At 42.1% G+C, this 24396-nt stretch overlaps 1 protein-coding gene across 3 annotated transcripts in view; it reads left to right on the plus strand.

Moving 5' to 3' along the window:
• The window catches only part of PALLD (palladin, cytoskeletal associated protein), a 158012-nt gene that overhangs the window by 80132 nt on the left and 53484 nt on the right, over positions 1-24396 (plus strand). Inside the window, exon 1 of one of the 3 annotated variants that reach the window (XM_060278691.1) lies at positions 6718-9583. The exons of the other annotated variants lie outside the window; for them this stretch is intronic. The gene's annotated coding sequence lies outside the window, so the exon portion shown is untranslated. Of the gene's footprint in view, positions 1-6717; positions 9584-24396 lie in introns of those variants that run through there. 3 annotated transcript variants of the gene reach the window in all.

Raw genomic sequence — 24396 nt, forward strand, 5'->3', positions numbered from 1 at the left:
GCTTCACTATGTGTTAGATCAGAGCCACTGCGTAGCAGATGGGCTGGAGTGCTTACTCATATATATTCCAGTGTCTGCAGGCAGATGTGTTCCGGAGTTGTCTCTATTTTACATTATCTCTCCCTGATAAGCCTGTGCCTTTATTTTACCCCTTGGCGAGGTATTTGGAAATGTCTTTCTGAAAAGTGTGTTGATTTATGCACGTATGCACTATCGCACACTGATGTCTCTTCCGCCTTCCATATCAAGATGGTAAAAGTTGCTGGATGTGTTTTGAATTGCAGCTGTTCAATAAGAAGCACAACCAGATCTATTGTGGGAATAAGCATTCTGTTAAACATCGCTTTTTGTTTTTTAAGGAAACTCTTTTGGTCAGCTTTCTTCGGCTTGCTTCAGAAGCTTAGCAGGACATAATGTCGCAGACAACATTTTTGAGTGGGCGAAGGAGGAGCATTCAGCCCCAGTACTTGGACACAACCACAGTTATGAAGTGTCAAGTGACCATCAGAACCAGGACAGTGTGTATCCTGCAACTAAGGTGGCCATGTGTCCTATGTTACAAAAAACAGTGCTCTGTTTGAAGGAGTCTTCTCTTTGAAGGATTGCCTGGTCCAGGTCTAGTTTTAATCTAACCATAAGAAGGGAAATCAGGAACCTTGGAAGTTGCCCAGCAACAGTGAGCACCTGGGCAGCAGACTAAGCAGGCATGCAGGTCACCTGGTTGCAATCTTACCCACTATGGTGAGATTTACTCTTATTTAAATTACAAATTATAGAATTTTTCCCTAATTTTTTATTTATGTAAATAATCAAACCTTTACGAACCTATATACTTTTGGGGGGGGTATCCTCTTTTTGTAAGCATCCATCCTACCTAGAACATTTCCTGGAATGTACAGTCGTATCTTCGTTTTGGAACAGCTTAGTTCCCGAACGTTTTGGCTCCCAAACGCCGCAAACCCAGAAGTGACTTCCAGTTTGCGAACTATTTTTGGAAGCCGAACATCCAACGGGGCTTCCGGGGCTTCCAATTGGCTGTAGGAGCTTCCTGCAGTCAATCAGAAGCCGCACTTTGGGTTTCGAACATCTTGGAAGTCGAACAGACTTCTGGAACGGATTCTATTCAACTTAAGGTGCAACTGTATTTTCAATACCTATGGGAATCTCTAGGCCAGTGGTTCCCAACAGGTGGTCCGCGGACCCCCAGGGGTCCGCGAGCTATGCCAGAGGGGTCCGCAAGATGCTATTAAAATAAAAAATATATTAAATATATTTCGTATGATAACAGATTTTTTGTTTTGGCTGCTTCCTGCATGAGCAGAGTCTAGCGCAAAACTAGAATTAGATAGAGGCAGTAGTTCTGCTGTATGCCGTTAGGTGGCGCTTTACAAACACTACTGTTTTGCAAAGAGGCAGCGCGCGCATTCTACTGACGCTCACCTCCCCAAGATGCTTTGCGCGCGTCAGCTTCATTTGTGCGCTAATGCGCAGGTACCCTGTCTTTTCCATTCCCCTCCCTCCTCCCTGGCGTGCGCTGCCTCTTTGCAAAACAGTAGTGTTTGTAAACAAAACGTTGTTTTTCGCGGAAGCTACAGTTCGCGTAGTTAAAAATGGACCGTTGGTTAAAGTGGTTCGTTAAAACGACAAAGGCCTACAGATGAAGAGGAAGATAATGCATTTGATGTTCAAGCAAGTAAGTCAGTGACTCTCGAACCGATCTTGTCAGTGTCCATTGAACCTAAATCGTCGGCGTCCCTTAAACCTAACCCTTCCAAGATCAGTGTTAAGCTTACTGGAAAAATTAGATTAGGAATTAGGGATTAGATTTAGGATTAGGAATTAATGGGGGTCCTTGTCACAATAGCGGCTCGATGAGGGGTCCTCGAGAAAATTTTGTTGGGAACCCCTGCTCTAGGCAGAAAAATCTTGAGGAATATGTGTCAGATTTTTATTGTGTCCCTTAAAACATAGGACTTGCTAAGCCTTGTCTTGTCTGTAGTCACATTCACGAAGACTTAAAGGTTCAGTAAAATGCCCATATGACTATAAGCAAATGTGAAAAGCAGGGAGTATGAAACAAAGTTCAGCTTCCTCTGTCATTTGAGTGTTGCATGTCTTAGGAAACATTTTTCTAGCAATTGTCTCATCTTAAATGATTAGTGCCATACCAGCTCCACCCCCAGAAATATGTAGGAGGTCTTATACTTTGCCTAGACAAGTAGACCAACCTTAAGTATCTAATTGTACTTTAAGATGCTTCCTTCACTTTAGTTCCACTGAGAAATATTTTTAAAGGCCTTACACTGTTTACATTGGAAGCTCAACCCCCACCGCAATCCCTCTTTCTCTTATTTCAGTTTTATAGCATATTGAAACCGCGGCACATGAAAGGTACAGGATAGAGGTATCTATTAAAGAGGAAGGCTGCTGTCCTAAATGCACTTTAACTCCAATTGAACTTGGAGGAACTTGCTCCTCTGGTCTGTACTGTTAATATCTTGTAAAATAGCATGCATAAACTGCAACAAGATATTAGAAGCAAAAAGCTTGTGGAAATGTGTTTAGGCTGTTTCCCCCAAACTCTGTCTCTCACACACATTTTTTGATCAGAGCAACAAAACTCTGTAACAAGAAAACGCATGCTTTGTGCTCGCTTCAGTGTCTGCAGTGGAGCAAAACTTTCCAAACAGCTGAAAACTCCCTGTTGCCCCGGCTGATTTCCAAAAGGAAAGGGACTCCATAAATGGGCATAACTGCTGTGGGATTGGTTTGTGAGCTACAAAGGAGGCTGAGTCAGAGTGACCTGCTTGAAGCCAGACAGTATGTATGAAGGGGGGGGGAGGACGGGAGGCCGTATGGATGGAGGGGAGGCAGGCAGCTCGCTTCCCCAGAATGTTTGAACAAGACAAAGAACAGTTCCAGCAACCAAATAAGGAAGTCGGAGCCCTGGTATTTCACAATACAAGCATGTTAAGGTTTTTGGGAAAGCTGGGAAGAGAGGGAATACGTTCTTGTGTAGCAAAGTGTAGGTTAAGAGCAGGAAACCCATCCATCTTTATCCCTGTTAAATCCACGGTCAGCAACTCTGACAAACTCAGAACAGGGCAGCACTTTTGCACCACTTCTTAGTGGAGCTTTTCTTTGAAAGAGAACAATAACGGGCAACTCTTCTCTTGAAAACTGAAGGGCGGTGGTACGTGCTCCCTCCTCAGAGATATCAGTTAGCTTGAAAACATTTAATCAAATCAGTTGACAGCTTGCAGTTCTGTGACTTGTTTATTTTTTAGTCTATTTTTAATACTAAAAATGCTTGTAGTACTCTGAAAACTGTGCCCCCCCTCTTCTTTGGAATAGGATGAGGGCTATGTCAACAACTGCCTGGGCCCATTTTCATTGGGCTTAGTTAGATGTTATAGCAAATATGAAAGTTGGCAATGGGTAATTACTTAAATAATAATAATCGGAGATTCCCAACATTGCAGTTCTAAAGACTATTGGGGGGGGGAACTATACCGTTTTCAAAAAGTCGTCTTATCCCTTTCCCTATGTAGGATGGAGTGGGAGAAGGACAGGAAGCAATTCAGCAACGTTTCCTGTGTTGAGGCTCTGCACAAATGCTGTCCAGGTGCCCAGCTAATAGAAATGGCAAAGGAGGACCAGGGAGTGGGGAGGGACTTGGTCCCTTACATTTTTAGCAACTCTGCTCCAAAGTTGTAAGGTGGTAGTGTGATCTGGCTCAGCTGTTCTTTCTTTTCGTTGGTCGGCAGCCTGGCACACTATGGCCTGTAAGCTTTATAAGAAATACAAAAAAATTACCAAGAAATACACAGAAATAATAATTTTTTAAAAAAAAACCCTTCCATTGCCGTTTTTGAAAGGTGGTAAATAGCTATAAACCCAGAAAATATTACAGTTGAAAAGTGATTAGCATGCACATTAGCATGCACACTGTTGCTGGAAAATATTGCTAAATTCAAGGCTAAAGGATAAGTCAGAAGAAAGTCAGCAGCTTTTGGTTTCTTTTGTGTCTCATGCTTTCAACAACTGTGACTTATGGTCCTTGTTAAGGCTATACTGTACTTGGTTATGTATGGAAGTAATAAAGGAAAGGAAGAAAGATCAGGTTTAGGGTTGGGATATGTTATTCCTTTTTTACCTACTACCTATTATATATACTGGCAGGTGGGTCCCAGCTCTAGTCTCTACTGATCTGCCATGACGTCTCCATGATTATTTGTTATGTATACTTTTAATTGCATTGTTGAAAGAATGTGCAATTATTTAAGCAAAGTTTTTTTTAAGGGAAGTGGGTGCGGTCTAGAGGCAGTTGTAGAAAAAGTGTGTCACTCAGAACACCTGCATGGAGATCTTTTATTACTTCTAAATCGCTTCTCAAAGCCTATTATTTTCTGGGAAGTGTTTGGCTCAACCTCCTCCTTCCTCACTGCAGCTTTGGATAAACGACTGAAACTGTTTCATTTTCTTTCCCCGTTTCCCCCTACTTCCATTTCCCTCCTCTTGTTCTTTTGCTTCCTTAGTACAGAGACTTTTAGGGCTTTCCCATACTTACCATTTATAGTGGAATAGTTGCTGTTTGTTTCTGTTGTTGTTGTTGGCATGTTGCCACATGACGTCATGTTCAGCTAGAACTCCGGAACAATATACTCAAAAATGTACTTTCCCTTATATATATCTCCGATTCCTGTGAAAGATACAGTACGGATCCTCAGTGTTTTAATTTGTGTGGCTTGTGTAGAAGCATAATCCTGGTTTCTGTGTGCAGGGTGGGTGTGGTTTTTGAGACATCTGTTTTATGCCACTTCCCCCTGAGTGATCCTGGCTGTCAGTTTGCAAGCACATTTCAGAGCAGAGATGTGGCAGACAGAGGTCATGGTACTGTGTCAAAGTACTGCCCATCCTAGCGATTGTTATCTACAGGCAAAATGTCATCACAGTAACCAAGTTGGCCATAGCTCAGGCAAACACACGATTCCTCTTCTGATCTCCTATTCTCCCACGAAATACTAGGAATTAAATACCCCCTCCCCCCCCAAAAAAAAATGCTGTGAAAGAGCTGTCCTCATGCAGATACTCAAAATTCAAACATGGCCTACCTGGAGTAACACAAGGTTGCAATAGGAGTGTGGTTGCAGCCTTGGAACTTTTCTCCATTCAGGAACCATCTACCATTTGTGTGGAAAGGAAAAACCCCACAGCCATTCTGTAATAATAGTGAGTGTGAGCTAAATTCACTCTTTAAAACGTTGGATGAAACACCAACTAAATGGTGAGGAAAGGCCCATAGATTGTAACCCTCTCAGGACAAGAACCTTTAAAGTGCCAGGCACACTGATGGTGATATAAAATTATAAATAATACTAATTAATAGTGTTATTAAAACCAGGCATACAAAGAATCTGGAGTGAGTAACTGGTAGCTGATGGACCTACCATGAAAGCCCTAGTTTTTTAGGTAGTTCAGAATGTCAGCTTTCAGAAACTTTCTGTGCCCTTGTACTTAATATATGACGGCAAATATTTCCAGTATGGTTCTTGGAACAAACAACAAAAAATAACTCCTTGAATGAACTTCTTTAAAGAATCTTCATTGCCACATTATTTTTGACCTTCACCCCCTTCATTCTTTTTCTATAAAAGCAGAACTGTGAGATCAAAACAAGGAAATAAGAGGCCAGTCAGAATAGGAATGTCCATCACTGGTATCAACTGTCCACTTGGGCTCATAGCTTCGAGGTGTTCCTGCAAGAATATTTTACCTATGTGTGGCTCTCTTTTATTTTTTAGTTTGCTAAAAATCTTCTACATCTCCTTTCATTTTGAAAAGAAATACTGAGGTGATTCACCAACAAAACAACAACAAATACCACAATAAAACTACCTCAATAAAACAAAGTTAAAATGCCAATCTCAGTAACCAGGAATGCTGATAACAAGTCAGGGGAATTCCTAGGTAAGCAGATAAGCTTTCAGTCATCAGTGGAAAAGTCCCGCAGTCAGAGCCCACCTGATTTCCACAGGGAAATCATTCCACAGTGTGGATTACAAATTCTTTTTAAAAGCTGTGTTAGTATAGCCAGTGTTCCTCATTTTCATGGCCACAACATAATGAAAGTAACAGCCCTAGTTTTATCACTCTTGTACTATTTGTGATCAAGTTTGCCACCCATCACACACACACCCCACATGCAGTCAGAAAATGTAGGTTGGCAACACTGTGTCTGGCTATAATCTACAAGCTGGCAATTTTAAAGCATAAAAAATGGCTTTCCACCACTTGAAACACACTTTCTACCTCTGTAAATAACTTCTTCCTGGGTTGCATTGTGAGGACTACTTGAAAGGACAGCTACATGACTATTTTAGCCATTATGAATAATGCCAAAGTGAATGCAATTATTATTTTTAGCTAGAGCATCGCTTCATCTGTTATGTGGACTATTCACAACTCTAGATTCCTGAATCATTTTTAATTTCAAAAGTAGCTTTGCATCCCTCTACTATAGATAATTGTATCACTTTGGAAAGGTCAATGATGGAGCAGCTTTCCGGGATTATTTCTGTAATATATAAATGCCTTTCCAATACTCTTGTTAAAGCTCCAAAGAATGTTTCTAGTAGTATTATTTTTGTAAACTTCTTTAGCTGTAATGTTTTTAGTATGATACAAGATTTTTTGTGTCTTTTAATAAAATTTGCATTTATTTCCAATTAAATAAAATGAAAATTGGGTGAGATTCGTATTCTAGAGTGGGTCTGATTCCATAAACATCTGCCCAAGGAGATGTGGATCAGGTGACTCTGCTCTGGGATGCAAATAACAAAACTCAATTGAAATCTTAAAAATACTTAGGGTCCTGCAGTCCTGATTATCAGATATTGACTTAAAATATGATATATGAATGCGAAATATCTGGTATGAATATTCACACTCACAAACCTTTGCTTCTCCCTTCACAGCATAAGCAACCAAACCAGGAAGCCTATAATTTAGGGATGGGGAACCCGTTGTCCTCCAGATGTTGTTTGATTCCAGTTCCCATGAGTTTTGGTCTTGTTTTGGCTGGGGTTGTTGGGAGTTGTACAACAACAACATCTGGCCAATCGAAGGTTCTTTATGCCTGCTATTTCTAATTAAATCATTTCCAGTTTTGTCTGCAATGCAAAACTGGTTGCCAGGTTCAGAACGAGCCACATTTTGAAGTTGGTTTAATATCATGACTTTCTCTGAAGCTGGTAATGCCAGTGACTTTATTGGAGAGCTTCAGTTTTATTATGTATAATCAGTTTGAAAATAAAAGAACAGAGAGCATCATAAAACTAGTCTGAGAATAATAAAGGCAATAAAAAAACCCAGGTGTATTTACACCCTTAGGATCAGTGATGTTATCTCACATAACATCACATAGTTTAAACCATTTGATGATGGCAAATAGTTGACACTTGGAATTGAACTTAACCCAGTTGTAACTATGGCATCACATTGGTATCCATGGTGCCAGGAAACCAGCTGAGCCCAACTAAATTGTGCCCTGTAATCCTACTTGACCTTTGTTGAAGAAGGCACACTGCATCAGAAACTGTGTGGTTTAATGGATTTTGTAATGTGATGGCAAGCAGCAATGCCCTTCTGATTTTACGAAGGAATTTTCATTTCTGTCTTTTGTAATACTTACAATCAGTACCTATTTACTACGCAGCAAATGATGAAGATACTTTTTACGTTTATCTTGATTCCAGGGTATACTGTACAGCAATTTTGGATTAGAATGTTCTGTATCATGCTGTTGTTGCCCCTTTTAAGATAACATTTAACTGCTTTTAAAAAATATATACATACAGTACATTCAGTCTCTGAGCAGTCAGTTACAGGTAGCTTCTGATCTCTTTTTAGGGAAGGAGGTTGAAAAGGCAGCTGCTTTAATGCTTCAGGTATAACTTGGGTGTTGCCTACTTTCTTTACTGAGACTGAAATTTTCATTTCGGCTGACAGTGCTCTGCCAGAGACCAATGAATGAAAAAGTATTGCTGCTTCTAGAATAAGATCACCAGTTTTTCAGTGAACACCTTTGGCTGTTCCTTTAGCAGCAGCTTGATGTGGAGGATATTGTCAGATGATATTGTTTATCTCCTTGCTATGAAAAGCTTCATCTGCCGAGTTTGGCATATCAAGCTGTTAAGCCACAGGAGCAAGTTAGACTGTCTCTTTTCCTGGCCAATCTCTTTTCCAGAGACTGATGACAAAACATGTCATTTAGTGTTATTGACCGCGATGCTTTTATGATACGGCTTCAGGCCCTGGACAGGACATCTTCTGTGTTCTTCTGTGCTCTTTACAGAAAGATATCTGTGGTTATGGCTCATCGCTGTATGTCACTAGAATGTTTCCTGTGCGGTTTCTGCAGACACTGGGTTCCAACAGACAGCTGGTAATATTGGGGGACTGGATTTGGGTAAACTGACATCATTTGACCGTGCACCCAACACTTCAGGGCCAAAGCATTCACTTTTCTCCCAAGCTGAAAGGGAAAGTTGGGGCACCCTTTTGTTACTGCTGATGCTTTAAAAAGGAAATAAATAAATCATAAATCTATTCCAAAGCATCCTGAGATCTGTCAGTAGATTGAGATCTACCTTTGGCCTCTTCTCTGTGAGAGTCCCATAGTACTCACTGTGACTGGCTTCTTAGCAAGTATGCATAGATCTTATTTAATAATGGCTTGACTGCAGCACTATATATTTATTTAAAAGCATTTATAAACTGCTTAATATTGAGGGGGGGAACCTAAGTGGGTGTACAAGGTCAAAAAGGCAATACAGTCTTTCTCTGGAAAGCAAAGCAGCAATTCCCATATACATTAAACTAATGCCATACATTTCCTTTCTGCCACTCTCTCCTCTTGAAAAAAAAAAGTATTGTGACACCTAAGAAAATGTAATCTTCATCCCGTGCCACTGTGAGAACCTGTGGCAAAACTCTTTCAGGCACTGCCATTCTAAAACGCACTAATAACACCACAAAGCCCAGGCTGTTTCTTTCTCATGCTTGATTTATTGGAGATTTCTCTGTAATTTGTAATGGAAACAGACACAAAGGCACCGTGGAAAAGAGGCTGTTGCTAAAGCAGCCTGCTACTATCTGGACAGGAGCCCCTCATGGAGACGTTTAAAACATTCCAAAATCCTGCCTTCCTCTAAGGCAACCCTGAGAGAGCTTTAGCAGACTGTGGCTAAGGGAGAGGAGCACAGAAGAAATGAAAGACCATGGCAGTATTCTCCCTTGTCCACCCCCACTTTCAAACATTGCTTTTTAGCAACTGACTGCTTGGATTCCCCGGGAACTTGGAGGGACTCTTATTGTGAAGCTGCAAGAGCTAGAAAGCTTTAGTGAAGAATCACTGAGTCATGAAGTTGGTGTTCTCTCCTCTGACTAATCTGTATATATCATTGAGTACCTGCTCAACTCCACTTCAGTTCCCAAAGTGCTGGTATTACTGCTGCAGCTGGTCTGCCTTGCCGCTTCATGGAGAGACGTTGCACGCTGGTGTGAACTAGACGCAGGAAAGGTAAGATGAGAGGGTTTCTGTGTAGCAGTTCTGTGTGTGCCTTTTGTGATTCAGGTAAGTAAGTATGCTGAGCAGGGAAGCTGTAGGATGGCTGATTTAATGCAGTTACATACGCAGAATCGTGTAATGTGATCGTATATGTTAGCTAGTTGCACTGGGCTCTTCTCTGGACCGATTCTTTCTGTGCATCTTCCTGTATTAGTTAATCTTTCTGTAATTGGAGACATGCTTTGGCAGCCCTGCTTTATTTGCAGTCTTTGGCATCACTTTAGTTTTTTCGGGGATGCCAGGGCGGCAGCAGCTGTTTCAGCCTAGGTGCATGTGTGATTTCTCACACATAGGCAGGGGTTTTGTTTCGTTTTTTTGTTGGGGGAGGGAATGCAACTTTTTCTTTCTGCACTTTTAAGGAAGGTTATTCTTTTCATTTTAAAGCAAAAGTACCGCTGGGGAAATGAGAAAAGGTCAGCGTAAGCATACTTTCCAGCATAAACAAGTTTAAAAGTTTCAGTGAGGATAGTAAAATCCAAAACACAAAAAAGGGATATGTGCAGTTTTGAATGGAGGCCAATCTTCCAAACCATCCTGTGATTTAACAAATAGCACAGAAGTGTTTTGTCAAGTAAGTGGCCCATAAACTGAAGGATTTTTTCTCTCATGCTTTTTCTCAAAGTGCAACAGTCATTGGCAAACTCACGAAAGTGATGCAGGCTCCTTTTGGCAATGTCAACATGTGTACGTTGTTGCTTTGTTTTTGTCGGGTCTCTCAAACTGAGAGTTGAGAGAAATTGGTGTTGGTGGTACTCTTGCAATAGCTTTGTGAATTGCAGAGCAGCTGCCCCTATGAGTTCCTTCTTCCTTTCTATCTGTCCATCTCGCTGACTGCTGTAGACATTTGTTTAAAAGGCCGAACTGGACACAAAGTACGTGAAAGTTTCCTGGCAGAAGGCACCTAATTAAGAAGAATGCTGGGGAAAGTAAAACTTGACTCCCCCACCCACCCTCCTTTTTTAAATATAATGATGTGTTTACAGAAACTTGGAAAGCAAAGAGATACATTGGTTTTCAAAAAGAAGCCAGTGTCTGGTTTGGGAACGTTCATAACTGTATTAGATGAAGGAATATGAAAAACCCCACTCTAAATATAGGAATGGGGGTGTGTGTGTTTTAATTTAGAAGGCGTATGGATGAAGCAACATATATTTTGTGTGTAGTGCTAGCTAGACCATGGTGTGGTTTAAACTAAGAAGCAAATTAAACTGTAGTATTGAGTGGGGGGGTCTCTCTTATGGACATTTTGGGAATGGTTGCGGTACTATCATCTAACAAAGAATGCTGAAGAGCACACACACACACACACACACACACACACACACACACACACTGCTACATGATTTATGGATGGGGAGATGGGGAGGGGAATTGTGCTGTGTGTCTTAACTGGCGTTTGGTCTTCGCTGATTGCCTCTGGGCAGATGAAAGAGCCTGTGATTAACTAGACAGATGCTAACCATGAAATGAGTAGGACAAGTAACTGATAGTGTCTGTAATGTACTTCATAAGGAAACCTTTATCTTTTGGCAAATCTCTTGACCTCAAGAAACTTGTCTAAAAGTTTTTCTGAGTCATTGGCAATTGATCCTAAGCACGGAATTACTAAGAAAGTGTCCTCTTTGTGTGTGTGTGTGTGTGTGTGTGTGTGTGTGTGTGATTGCATGTAAGTTTTAATAACTCAGGGGTGTGTTTTTTTAGTGGCTGGAGTTGGCTTAGTGTGAAAGATAAGAGAGGATTTATTTAGTCCAGTGACTTATCAATACCTCAATTATTATGAGAGTGGTTGTTAGATGAAGAGACCATTAAAACAAATGTACATTGAGTTGCATTCCGATGCAATGGTACAGTCCTATAAAAGTCTACTCAGAAGTAAGCCCTTTTGAGTTCAGTTGAACTTACTCCCCCATGTTTGTATAGGATTGCAGCCTAGCCACACTTTAGTTCCATTGGAATAATGGGATCTTAAATTAGCCCATGACTAAAGCATAACTAATTTAGTCTGGATCTAATCCACCTAGAAATGCATTGCAGTCCCATATGACCTGGTTGCCAGAAAGTTACTGTGAGAAACAGGAAATATTGGTAGCCACTGTTGTGGAAACTAACATGAAATATTATCTTGCGGCTGTTGCTTTTATTTAAATCAAGAAATAAAACTTTCAGTTTGGTTTTCTAATGCAAAATAAATGGCTAGTTCTAAAATCATTACATATGGAAACTGAAGGTCTACGCAGACTTGCATCTACCAGTGAAGTTTGATTTAGAGTTTTTAGTAAATGCAATGCTCAATTATTGAATTGGCATATTTATCACAAGATTATACATTTCAGCAGCCAATATGCTGAATGGCTTGATGGATAGCTTGTTCATTGTGGTGTTGGAAAATCTAAAAGTGCAACCACATAAAAATGCATATTACATCTAATGTGTGGAGAGAGTCGCACCAGCAGCAACTGGAAAAGTGAAAGCAGCATGGGTAATCCCCTACCCAGTGATGAGTGTGCCATTCAGATGTCTGATCGGAAAGTTTGGATGTTTGGATTCTTATGTTTATATACTGCTTTTATGGAGAGGACTACAATATTATTATTGCCCCAGTAGAGAAGACCTTGTCCTGCATTGCCACCCAGATAGTGGAGCCATGCAGAGCAGAGCCTCAGAGGAAAGTCTCAAGCATATGGGGCTGGGTGATCTTTAAAAGTATTGAATATTCTAGATCATTTTTGGAATTAATAAATGTACTGTATTTTTCGGTATATAAGACTATATTTCTCCCCTAATTTTTTTAAGTTTAAAATTGGGGGTTGTCTTATACACAGAATGTTTAAAATCTTTATTTCTCAATTTTCGGCTCAAAGAATAGGGGTCGTCTTATACACAGAAAAATACGGTATGCACATTTTGGGAAGTGTCTTGTAGACTGTAGAAAGCTGAATAGGATAAGCAGAACAATAACAAATATTTGCTCATTTTTGTTTTTAAATGACTGTACTTTAAAGATGTACAGTGGAACCTCGGTTTTCGAACGTCTCGGCTGCCGAAAGTTTAGGAAGCTGAACGCCAAAAACCAGGAAGTGAATGCTTCCGTTTTCAAATGTGCCTTGGAAGTTGAACAGCTTCCAAGGCGCATTTCTCAATTTTCACCATAGACTTTGACGACAGGCCTTTGATCCTCTGTTTTTGAATGTTTCGGAAGTCGAATGGTCTTCCGGAACGGATTACATTTGAAAACCGAGATTCTACTGTACTTGCATTTGCAGTGCCAGACTGGTACATCACAAGTGAATTGTGCTAAATTGATATCAGTTTTACCTGCACCCAGAGACAAGTACCTGCTTTTCAGTTCAGCCTTTCAGCAGGCAACATTCATGGGAAATGGGCTGTACAGTTTCAAACTTCATCCATTATTTGCCCTACGATTAAACAAATGGACATCAAAGATTTGCTAAGTCTTTCATTGGATTGCTACCAAAGAAACATCTAAGCAGTTTCATTTTACAGCTAAGATTACTGAATCAATCCTCATCTGTTGTGTTATTCATATAGTGTCAGATGCATTTGAACTTTACATAGCTTAACTCCCTTTTTGAGGTATTTGCCTTCTCTGAAGAGAAAGACGGTTGTATTGGACATACAAAACCCTGCATGTGAAAAATGCTTTACATTTAAGTTTGAATTGCACAGATGGTTGCGAAATTTTAATGTGCCTGTCCAGTGCAAACAAAAGCCCATGCACAGGCTTCCATCAGGCTTCAAGCTGGGAAATGCACTTGCAGTGAGGCAGGGCATGCAGGAATCATGTGCATGCATACATTCTGTACAGAGTACCAGGCCTGTCATTTACAGGACCGCATATGCCCATCATGTCACAAAATAGCTCATGGGAGATAAGTTTTGTTGTTAAACTGATATAAACCTTTCGAAGATTGTCCTTTGTTGTTGTTGTTGTTTAGTCGTTTAGTCGTGTCCAATTCTTCGTGACCCCCATGGACCATAGCACGCCAGGCACTCCTGTCTTCCACTGCCTCCCGCAGTTTGGTCAAACTCATGTTTGTAGCTTCAAGAACACTGCCCAGCCATCTCGTCCTCTGTCATCCCCTTCTCCTAGTGCCCTCAATCTTTCCCAACATCTGGGTCTTTTCCAGGGAGTCTTCTCTTCTCATGAGGTGGCCAAAGTATTGGAGCCTAAAGGTAAAGGACCCCTGACGGTCAAGTCCAGTCGCGGACGGCTCTGGGGTTGCGGTGCTCATCTCGCTCTACAGGCCGAGGGAGCCAGCGTTTGTCTGCAGACAGTTTTTCCAGGTCATGTGGCCAGCGTGACTAAACCGCTCCTGGCACAACAAACCAGAGCAGCGCACAGAAACGCCGTTTACCTTCCTGCTGTAGCAGTACCTATTTATCTACTTGCACTTTTTTTGGCGTGCTTTCAAACTGCTAGGTTGGCAGGAGCTGGGACCGAGCAACAGGAGCTCACCCCATCGTGGGGATTCGAACCACCAACCTGCTGATCGGCAAGCCCAAGAGGCTCAGTGGTTCAATTAGAACAAATCAATTGCTAGGTTTAGTACACATGTTTTGATTTTGGGCCTCCAGAAACACACGGGAAAGACAGGCTCTGGGCCCCAGCTGAGGATAAGCGCTAAACCTGCCCATGATGACATCCAGTGTCTGGTCAAGTTGTGCTCTCAGTCTCATCTATGTCCCAGAGTACAGGTTCTTTGTTTTTGTTTAGCTCGGGTCCTAACACTGACAACAGAGTCCCTTGCCCATCAGTATAATCCCACCCTCTTCATATTCTCAAAATTCCCCCCCTCCCCAGTTTTTGGGTGTGATGCAATTCTGGGAACTGTCTTTCATATTTATAGATAAGGTGGATATATAACTTTTGGTAATTCATGTGTGCTTCCTCCAAGAGATTTGCCTCTTTACCTCTAAGCCAAGTATATTTTCTGTTTGCTTGGCACCATTCCGCTTCCGTTCTTAGACTGAGGTAAAGTTTGCAAACCGGGACACAATTTCCGGTTTTGCGGAGTTCGTAAACTGAATAGTTCGTAAACAGGGCTGTTCTTAAACCGAGGTACTACTGTTTATTAACTAATTATATCATTTTCAATGCATTAACATTCTTTCATTTTCAATGTATTAAAATGAATATTCTCCTATTTTAAATGAAAATTCTCTAATATTCTCATTAATAGAGAATATTCTCCAAAAAATTATTCTCCAAAAGATTATTCTAGAGAATTTAACATCACTAAGGGTGCATGTGTCTGAACTCTCATAGAATTTGGAAGTTGACTAAGGTAACCTAGTCGACTCTGCTGATGTTGCAGGAAATTCACTATGATCAACACCCTTGGTATTCATATACTTATTGTATTTCCATCCCACCTTTTATCCAAGGTGCCATACACAGTCCTTCTACCCTTCCCCATTTCATCTTCACAACAGCCCTGTGAGGTAGGTTACACTAAGATTGAGTGACTTGCCTCGTTGAGTGTGTAACTGGACACAGCACTCCAGGTGAGGCCTCACCATAGCCAAATCAGAGTGGTACCATTAGTTCTAATGAAGTAGGTACTCTAGTTTCGTTGATGCAGCCTACAACTGCATTGGCCTCCCCGCCCTGCCGGTGCTGCATTGCATTGCCTTTTCCCCCGCCCGCCCCCATCCTGTCCTTCCTTCCAAAGGAGCCCAGAGCAGCAAATAGCAAGGCATAAAACACATTTTCTTTATTTCGTTCTCTGTTCTGTCAAGATCATCTAGAATCCTGTTTTAATCTTCTAGTTTAGTCTCCAAACTTGAAGAGCATCACCTCTGCTCCTTTGTCCAATCTGGAAGTAATTTAGAAGGGCATTGCCATGAATGGAAAATAGTAGTGGCATTTTTGTAGTGGCAGCTGTTACCCATTGGGAGGGCAATGCGAACAAGAACCAATGACAGGTGGAGCCAATTCTAGGCTTGTCCCCATCCTCTTCCCTGCGGAATTCTGTAAGGGCAAAACTGAGATTAAGAAGAAGAAAGATGATAACCAGGGTCTCTCTCTCTCTCTCTCTCTCTCTCACACACACACACACACACACACACCGGTACTGATTGTATGAAGGTAGACAGGTGAGGGAAGTCTGCAGGCAGACTGAGGTTGTTGAGATAGTGTCCCCATTCAGTCTAATAAACCAGGCTCCACTGGCATTTTCTCTAAATCTTGAAAGTAGACTTTCTGCTCTCTCACCGGTATGTAAGTATATTCAACTGTCTCTGAAGAGCAAGAAATAAACTGGAAAAGACAATTCTCACATTACTTTCTCATTACAGTATACATTCATTCATGGTTCTTTGGCCTGTCACCAAGCAGAGGAGGAAGGAACACTTTATCCAAGCCCAGGTTGGCCTTGCAAACCTATCACTATGAAAAAAACCTAATATTAAATCATAGATCAGGCCTGATAGTAATCTTCTACCCCACCCCCCACCCCAAATTCCTGCTGTTCTGCCCTCATCTTTATGATCACTCTGCTCTCCCTCCCCATCCTTCCACTTACCTCTTAACTTAAATGGACAAGGTGACTGAGGGTTCTACTGCTGGCGTTGTTTTTAATTTAAATCACTCACAGCAGCACAAGTCCCTCTATGCCTTCTCCCTCTGTCAGTTCCTAAACTTCCTAGGTGCTCAGAGTGACATGATACAATTTGGCATCACATCACTTTGAAGACGCTCAAGGTAGTAGGGCAAGTCCGCTAGTCACCCTTCCTGGATGGGGTTCTGGAGTGATAGAGATTCTGGAGCGGAGAGAGAGACTTATTCCGCTGTGAACAACACAAGCCCTTCTTTTAAAGGTTAAGAAACAGGCCCACCCTGTCTCCTGTCTGATAAGGGCCCACCTGTGCAGGAGCCTCTGGGTAGCTCAGGGCCTGGACCTATGCCCTCTTGTTCAGCCCTAGCAGCACCAGTGCATGTATGAAAAATATTCATAAATACCATACCACCCTTTCTGTCTAGAAATACAAATTGGGCATCCAGAAATGCAAGGAGCTTAAACAAAGGGGCTTAAGGGCACAGATCAATATTCCAGTTTTTCTAGGTCTTTTGTAGTGGGAGGGGGGAGGTATGAAGGGGCCCTTTGTTGCACGTGAAATGTAGCTTGGGTGTTGCCTGTTACATCCTAGCTTGAACTGATGACCCGACTTCTTCTACAGTCTTACCTTGGAAGTCGAACAGAATCCGTTCCAGAAGTCCGTTTGACTTCCAAAACGTTCGGAAACCGAAGCGTGGCTTCTGATTGGCTGCAGGAAGCTCCTGTAGCCAATCAGAAGCTGCGCCGGACATTTGGCTTCTGAAAATCGTTTTAAAAAATGGAACACTCACTTCTGGGTTTCGATCGTTTGGGAACCGATTTGTTTGGGAGGCAAGGTGTTCAAGATCCAAGGTACAACTGTAACTTGAACTGCATGTGGCTTGCTGCAAATACAGTGGTACCTCGCAAGACGAATGCCTCGCGCAACGAAAAACTCACTAGACGAATGCGTCTAGCGATTCTTTGTTGCCTCGCAAGACGAAGCTTTCTATGGCCGCGTCTTGCAAGACGATTTTTTTGCCGCTTTTTGCTGTCTGCCATTTGTTTCCGCAAGACGAAAATCTCGCTAGACGAAGCATCCTGCGAAACGAATTATTTTCGTCTTGTGAGGTACCACTGTAATGCTGAAATCTGGAAAAGTCAACCTTTTGAAAAGTTTTAATTATTTGTATAAATCTTCTAAGGACAGTGCTCGCTGTCTAAGCAGCCCTTTGGTCCACTTCACATGTAGTCAAGAGCCAGTGCGGCATATTGGTTAGTGTTGGACTGTGACCTGGGAGACCAGGGTTCAAATCCCCACTCAGCCATGATGCTCTTTGGATGACCTTGGGCAAATCACTGTCTCTTAACCTAACCTACCTCACAGGGTTGTTGTGAGGATGAAATGGGGAAAGCAACGACCATGTACACCAGGCACCTCCAAACTGCGGCCCTCCAGATGTTTTGGCCTACAACTCCCATGATCCCTAGCTAAGAGGACCAGCGGTCAGGGATGATGGGAATTGTAGTCCAAAACATCTGGAGGGCCGGAGTTTGGGAACGCCTGATGTACACCACCTCGAGCTCCTTGGAAGATATATCAAATTTAATATTCACACAAAATAAAGACTTCCTGAACAGCATCTTTGGGATAGTTCAAAATGTGATTTTTTCTTCTCTCTGGCTGCTATATATAGAAAGCGAACTTGTGTAATCCACTGTTAAAATAGAAGAGAGGGGAGAAGCCAGTTGCATTTTTTCCATTACAGTTCATTTTAACAGATGTTTTCTGTTCCTTCCCCACTCGCCAACCCCCCCCCCCCCCACCATGACAAACGTACCAAGGGAGAAGTCTTCAAGCTCAGCAAGGAACTGTAGCAACACTGCACAGAACAATAGTTGCATCATCTATCACTCGTCACAATTTAGGAACAAGTTTTGTTTCAACTTAAGTCTTGATTGATGTGTTATAAACATAGTTTTACTATTACTTATATCAGTGTTTTGAGAATAACACCAAATTGCTCTCCATGCTCGGGAACATTCCTGGAACCACAAACAAGATCTTTTGAAACTAAGATAGCAACAGAAGCTTGGGTATAGTTTTCAGTGAAAAGTGGAGCAAGCTGTTCTCCTATATATTTCATTATACCAAGGGTAAAGTTGACTTCAATTAAAACTCAGTTAAGCTGTAACTATGAGAGGGAACAATGGGAAGCTTCTGCTTCTAGCTAACAGGAAAGGATAATTTGCTGTTCAGTCCTGTGAGTGGATTGTTCAGCGTGGGAATAGGGATGCACCAAGTAGCCCCACTTTTAGCATCTGCACAAACATCAGTAACAATGGAGTCTTTGCACATTCAGTTCCATGCGCAAGGGCTTCTCTGGAACCAAGAGGGTTCCAGTTTGCTTGGAAGCCTTCATGCATTACAGCTACATGTGCAAGGCTGAGGTGATATAGCATGGGGGACATTCAGTGTGTCGCTACTCCCATGTTTGGCAATGGAAGCAATATTGCTTGAAGAGTGCGATGGTTTGCTTTATGCATGGATTTCAAACCATGGTTTGGTGCTAGGGTTGCCAGACTCAACAGAGGACAGGACTTCTGTGCCTTTAATTGCCCTGCTCTCTTTTGAGTCTGGAAACCTTAAAGAGAAACCAGCAGACCCTTTGTTTAATTTCCAAGCAAAGGGTCTGCTGGTTTCTCTTTAAGGTTTCCAGACTCAAAAGAGAGCAGGGCAATTAAAGGCACAGAAGTCCTGTCCTCTATTGAGTCTGGCAACCCTATTTGGTGCTGATGCGTAAAATATATGGTTGTCCAAACTTCTAATTGTGAAGAAAGCAGATTGCTGGATAGATTGGTAGCTCCCAATGTGTTACTTTTGTTATGGGGACACAGGTGGCGCTGTGGTCTAAACCACTGAGCCTCTTGGGCTTGCCAATCAGAAGGTTGGCGGTTCGAATCCCCATGACGTGGTGAGCTCTTGTTGCTTTGTCCTAGCTCCTGCCCACCTAGCAGTTCGAATGCACATCAAAGTGCAAGTAGATAAACAGGTACCACTGCAGCAGGAAGGTAAACCGTGTTTCCGTGTGCTCTGGCTTCCACCAGAGTGTTCCGTTGTGCCAGAAGCAGTTTAGTCATGCTGGCCACATGACCCGGAAAGCTGTCTGTGTTCAAATGCCTGCTTCCTCAGCCTGAAAGTGAGATGAGCGCTGCAACCTCATTGTCGCCTATGACTGGACTTAAGCATCCAGGGGTCCTTTACCTTTTACCTTTACTTTTGCTATGAAAAATCTTCCTGCTCCATACCAAAGAGTATAATGTAAAAATAACTGATTTGGTAAGACTTTTCGTACCTCAGCTCATGAAATAAAACTTTCCCTTGATTGATTTAACATTTCCTGAAACATATTGGAACCACCAGTCTGTCCAGCTTTTTGTTGTGGTTGTTGTTCCTTTTGTGCATTTCTTACGGCTATAGTTGAACCCCTGTTTTTGTGTGAGGATTGCCATTTTCTCACCTTGTGAGCTCAGAGGAAGAAGATGAGAGAGTGTGTGACCCCAAGGCTTATCATTGCTGGTTGCTGAACATCCAAACCATGGTCTCTAGCCATACATTGGAGGATTGTCTGAATCTGGCCTATGCTTCCACTGGTCAAATTATAATGAGTCAGAGATTGTGAACAGATCTTCCATCTCTCTAAATTTACCTCATATTTAACAGGATCTGCCCAGAGTGGTTTAATACAAAGCACTGAGAGAGGGGTTTTAATTTTTTTTCCTGGGACATTCTCTCCCCACCCCCATATAAATTGCTTCCCCTCCCCAAGCTGCAACCCCTAATGGAACAAATAGCTGTTGGAGCGGAGATTAAATTGGGGAAATGGCACGTGGGATGGGTTATCCTACCAACATTGTGGCACCAATTAATTAGTAAGAAGCTACAGGGAACCAGGCAGAGGGCCTTTTCGGTAGTGGCGCCCGCCCTGTGGAACGCCCTCCCATCGGAGGTCAAGGAGATAAACAACTATCTGACATTTAGAAAACACCTAAAGGCAGCCCTGTTTAGGGAAGTTTTTAATCTGTGATTGTTGTTGTTTAGTCGTGTCTGACTCTTCGTGACCCCATGGACCATAGCACGCCAGGCACTCCTGTCTTCCACTGCCTCCCGCAGTTTGGTCAAACTCATGTTCGTAGCTTCGAGAACACTGTCCAACCATCTTGTCCTCTGACGTCCCCTTCTCCTAGTGCCCTCAATCTTTCCCAACATCAGGGTCTGTGATATTTTAATGTATTTTGGTATTTGCTGGAAGCCGCCCAGAGTGGTGGGGGAAACGCAGCCAGATGGGTGGGGTATGTATAAATAAATAAATAAATAAATAATAAGGGGGGAGGGCACTGCTGCTTTAAAAGAATTTTAAATAGATTGGGCATCACCCATGTCTTGTCCAATTTGGCTACAAGACTTAAACCCAGATTAGTATTCAAACTTTATTCATTGATTTCCTTAAGTAGCAATATCTAGGTAAGGAAGCAAAAGCTGTCTTTGCACTGACCTTGGGCATTTTATGTACGGAGACAGCTAATTTGGTTCTGTGTATCATAAGATGAATAGCCAATGCTGCTTTTGACTTGCCAGAGTAATTGTTTTTCCTGTCTCCCCGTCCAGCAAAAACCAGTTCCAAAGTGGTAGGCTTCATCAATCCTGGAGGTCAAGGGTCAGTCTGCAGGCCAAGTCTTTCTCCTTTCCCCCTCCTTTAAATGTAACTCATCTGTTAGCCTAGAAACCTATGACAGCGGTCTTCCAAATCTAACCTCAGAGAGGTCTTGCCTGATAGAGGCTGATATAAACCTAAAATGGAAAACATACCCTGGTATCCAAATGTTTTGGGTTGTTTTTTTCTCTGATCAGTTGACAGTTATTTATTGGTTTATAATGAGACTTGTATTCTGTGAGAGGCCTCCAGTGAAATCTGTAGCTCTTTACATTTCCCAAAATAAGGAACTAAGTATCCTAGACTTGCTTGGCATTTTCTGTGTGGTAATGCTTAGATAAAATAGCGGTGCTGGAGAAAATAGGGCACAAATGCAGGGAGCTGGGCATGTTTAGCCTGGAGAAGAGAAGGTTAAGGGGTGATATGATAGCCATGTTCAAATATATTAAAGGATGCCATATAGAGGAGGGAGAAAGGTTGTTTTCTGCTGCTCCAGAGAAGCGGACACGGAGCAATGGATTCAAACTACAAGAAAGAAGATTCCACCTAAACATTAGGAAGAACTTCCTGACAGTAAGAGCTGTTCAACAGTGGAATTTGCTGCCAAGGAGTGTGGTGGAGTCTCCTTCTTTGGAGGTCTTTAAGCAGAGGCTTGACAGCCATCTGTCAAGAATGCTTTGATGGTGTTTCCTGCTTGGCAGGGGGTTGGACTGGATGGCCCTTGTGGTCTCTTCCAACTCTATGATTCTATGGTTCAATTCTTAACACGGTCTTGAAAGCAGACTTTCCATTGCTGAAAATGAATGGCAAATGCTAAATGTATAGCTATTTAGAAAGTTTACACTTGAGATGTGGGAGAATCATGGCATGTCAACTTGGCACCCATGATTATTGGACATCTGTATGATCCTAAGCATGTTCACACAGAAGTAAACCCTGCTTTTTGCAATTCGGTTGTAAAATACTAAAAGCCTTAAGCAGATTCTCTGTTTGTTTTGTGTTGCAACAAGAGCTGTAGAAGTTCTAAATGTTCTAATTGCAAAGAAAATTACTTCTGTCCTTTAAATTGTGTTTCTGATTGAGACACTAGCCGAAATGATCCTTTCGGAGAACTTAAATGGAGACACTGAAGCAAATTGTTGGTTGGAGAGAGGTTTCCTATTAAGGAAGAGTGATGTAATGCCAGTGGAATACAGCCAGCTTCTCTCCACTCATTTTATTTATATTAGCTGCATACCACAGAAAGATACCCCAACAACATGAGTGCTGCTCACTATATTTAGTCAGGCTAGTTTAGTAATTCCAGGAGGTTATGTTTATATGCAATGGAAATAATTATAAAAAGGTATTTTGAGCATCTTAGTTCAATCAAACGGGTTTAAGCAGAAAGGCTTTTTTTAAAAAAAAATCATAAAATTGGGGTGGTATTTGGGGCTGTATGTCTTGAGGCATTTAAAGCAGTAATCCCCTGGAGTAATCAGCTCTTAATACAACATCTTTCTTTTTCTGTGCTTCAACTCCTTAGCATTATTTGTAGTTAGAAGTTAACCTTGCCTCTAATAGAGGCTAATGAACCAATCCATCTTGCAGTGTCGTATAAAATTGATTGTGAATTTAAATTTCACTTTGCATGGGAATATGTTTGCACCAGGCTGGAGTTTGCATGCCCCACCCTCCTCTTACTCGGTGCTTGCAAGGAGACTGAAAGTTTTCGCTTTCACTTTAGAATTAACAAAGATCCCTGTGCCTGCCCAACTTCAGGAGCTGTGAGTCGTCCCTTAAATAAAACAATCAAGAATCCAGCCACAGTTTGATATCCTGGTTGGTTAATTAACCCTACTTGGAACAAATCGCAGTTCAGACACCACGGGGAACTCTGGTTAGTTCTAAACTGAAATCTTTACGTATTTTCTTCATGCAAGCAAAAATGTGAGGGAGACGCCATAGCTTACCATAGTAGTAGAATACTTTGCTTTGCAGAAGGTCTGTGGTTCATTCTCTGCCTTCTTGGATTTGGGAAATTTGCCTGTTTGCAAACCCTGGAAAGCTGCTGCCAGTTAGTGCTGGCAAAATGGAATTTGGGCAAGCCTTTTCTGTAATGTTAAATCATAGTTCAGCATTATATCTGTACCAGGCCTTGGTCTGATTTGCGAATTATAATTTCCACCTCCCAGAGTTTAAATGGATGTATAATTCACTGGGGAGATTTGGGATTGCTGATGTTCAGCCTTGGAAAGAGTGTTTCAGTTCTCTTTCTTAATGCGTTCTAGACAATAGCTTTCTGTCACCTCAACCCTGTGGCAAGCTTAACCAAAACCACAACTGCTGAATCTCTCCATGCTTTGCAGCTATAAAAACACATCATTTACCTGTGAGCATTCCTGGGCAAATGTATCATTACCCAATCAATTCCCTTGTGCGCTACAAGTAAAGGGAAGTGGTTTGCTCAAACCCCACCAGCCTGGCTATGGTGGAGGAAAAATGGAGTTTCCACCCCTCTTGCTTTTCCTAATTGCCTTTTGTTCTACCTGATGACTTTTACAAACACTGTTTTTCTTGCTGACAACAGTATTTCTGCCTTGCAGTGGTTTTATTTTACCAGGGAACAATCTTGTGCGGGGCTGCAGGCACTTCTCAGAATCCAACACTGGACAAAGGGAATTCATTTGTTCTTTGCACAAGACGGACATGTACAGTATATGTTGCTCACTTAGTTACGTGGGTTGCTTTACTTCAAGATCTCCCAAGATGGTTTGCAGTGTGGTATGGGGACACTATTTCAGACATTTACACAATACATGGGATATATTGTGTCAGTTATCTGATGTTGGTAGGATATGCTAAGAAGGAGTCACCCACATAATAACCTGAAATGAAGAAGACAAGCAGTGAGGCAAGACAGTCCTGATTCAGCACTTGGAATGTAATTTCTCAGACCTGCTCAAGTCAATACACGCAAACCTTTGTGCTAGGAGCTTCCAGGGGTGAAGCAAGATTTCCTGCAGAACCATGAGCAATTGTTAGAGAAAGTGTGAGCCGTTCCAACCCTAGCCCCCCGTCTTTCTCCAAGAGGTCAGGTTCCACCTTATTTTGGTATTCCAGTACCTGTGGGCTTCACCATTTGTGCAAATGGATCGTGTTTGTCTGGTGTGGGGGGAGTGATTCCCCCCCCCCGAATGTTCGGCAGAAACCAAGCTAAGAATCAAGAGTTCTTTGTCCTGCAGCGAGGGCTAGGACAAGTACTATGCAAAGGTTTTATTGCGTAAACCTGATTGGCATGGGGTTGGACTGGATGACCCTCGGGGTCCCTTCCCACTCTACAATGCTGTGAGTCTATGGTTACATAGGAAAGGCACGGGTTATAAGGTGCAGCAGGTACACCAGAGCTATAGATAGATGGCTAAGTGCAAACTGTAGTGATCCAACAAGTGATATGCCTCTCTCACTTTCCTTTTGAAGAGCGAGGTGGACACCGCTGATAGCATGATAAGCA

The sequence above is a fragment of the Zootoca vivipara genome, chromosome 9, assembly GCF_963506605.1.
Source record: "Zootoca vivipara chromosome 9, rZooViv1.1, whole genome shotgun sequence".
NCBI classification, from domain to species: Eukaryota; Metazoa; Chordata; class Lepidosauria; order Squamata; family Lacertidae; genus Zootoca; species Zootoca vivipara.